This window comes from Haliaeetus leucocephalus, unplaced genomic scaffold, assembly GCF_000737465.1.
Source record: "Haliaeetus leucocephalus isolate CR32 unplaced genomic scaffold, Haliaeetus_leucocephalus-4.0 Scaffold240, whole genome shotgun sequence".
Classification (NCBI taxonomy): domain Eukaryota; kingdom Metazoa; phylum Chordata; class Aves; order Accipitriformes; family Accipitridae; genus Haliaeetus; species Haliaeetus leucocephalus.
The window spans coordinates 7,037,541-7,039,489 of NW_010972676.1; positions in this window are offsets into that span (position 1 = coordinate 7,037,541).

Genomic DNA, 1,949 nt, shown 5'->3' on the forward strand with positions numbered 1-1,949 from the left:
GGGCGGCAGGTCCAGTCAGGGATGGCAGGGCCGGGGTCGGCGGGGGCCTCCCCGCAGGACGCGTTGTAGGGGGCATGCCTGGCTTTATTGTTTGGGTTTGGGGTTTTCTTGGGTTTTGGGGGTTTTTTTGCCAGAGTTCCCCCCCCCGCCTATATCGCGCTTCTTGGGCTTGTAGCAGATGTTTCATTGGGGTCAAAGTGCAGGTTTTCACACCCATACAGGGAAGCGTGAGTGGGCCTCACAGCATTAGGCATGGCTTGAGCGCTGCTGCAGTCCCTCCGGCTCGGGGAAAAAGGGGCATCACCCTAGCCCTGTCCCCAGACGGACAGCACCTACTCTGTGTTTTGGCTACCTGGTATTAACCTCGCTATGCCCAGCTAAAAAAGGAAAGGCAGCTTGTTCCTTTTCCTATGCCTTACCCTTTGAAGTCTCCCGGAGGTCAATTCTGCCTCTCTGAATCATGTTACCGGTAGGCGTATCCCTCCGCGGAGGCTCACAGAATGGCATGATGCAAGGCATTTCTATTATGTTTTGTGTTTTCGTCGCAATGCGTGCCTGAGAAATTAGGGTGTCACCTGAGGCAAAGCTTATATGAGCCCACAATTACATATAGGTCATTCAGGGAAGGGCAGTTGCTGTAAAAGGAAAGAATGTTTTGAAAATGTCAGATTCTGTAAGTTAGTAGTGGCGTCGTACCTCTGAAACTTAGGCTGGTCAGCCCAGAAAAATCTAGGTCCCTGTCGCCAGGGGACTAACTGAAAAGTTAGTGGCTGAAATTGAAATCTGGGTCAAAACATGCCTTGCTCAAGATCCTTCAGAGGCAGTACGTGGCATAGCCAGAAGAGAATTTCTTTCAGGTGACTCTTAAACTGGACTCTGAATTCCAACGTATCTTAAGATGTACATTTTGCATCCGACTCCACTTACCTCTATCATTACTGTTTTCCTACAGGTGCCTCTATGCAGCATGTGCCCTCAGGGCACAGAAGCAACATACCTTCTCTGAGCTAGTTTACCTTGTGTAAGAGTAATTTCACCGTTTTTGCTTCTTTGAGTTTGTTACAACCACTTCCCATTGGGACTATGCATGTTCATCTACGACATGTTTTTTAATCTCCTGATCAGAAGTAAGTATATACGCCTAGAGAAGATGTTATATAACAGCAACACAATAAACAATGATTGCAACATGACTATGCAATACAAACCAGTCCTTTTCAAAATTACAGTATAGTCAAAATGCAGATGAAACAGAGATGAGATGAGAAGGGAGAGATTGCCATTTGTTAATATGAAGAATATGGTTTCCACATTGTTTCAATATAATTTCAATCTCCTCCTAAGTACTTCCTTTGCCAAATAAGCACAACCTCTTATGTTAACATGGGGTTTTTCCGTTCTGTGACAGTTAAGATCAAGTAATTTGAAAAGGTTTAGTTTTGACTCTTGTAAAAACAGTTTGAAAAACTGAAGTAAAAAGTAAATGTGTACTGAAACACAGAGTTTTCATTTTGAAAATATTACAAGACTACTTTGCAACAAATTTAGTGATGTTTTCAAAACCCAAAACTTTCCCCACAAACTGTTTTTGAGGAACTGGCATTTCTTCTTTCAAGAAAGAAGAAAAAGAACAACTTTTACTATACCCATTACTGCAGATTGCTCTAGATTAATTTATCTGATTACTGCTTTTGTGCTTCCTCCGATACTGGCCTTATGCTTATGGCAGCCCTGGACCACCAGCCTCTTGCCTTCTCTTCATCTAAGTTGCTACTAATGCACATTTTTCTCTAAAAGTCAGAAAAGTCCTGATTCAGCCATAGACACTGTTCAGTTCGGCACAGTACTCTCAACAAAAGATAAAATTACCCTCCTACCAAGTGATCTCAATTCTCATGTCAAGTAGCTTGATTTTACACTGTGAGCTTTGTCCTGGTTTTGGCTGGGAT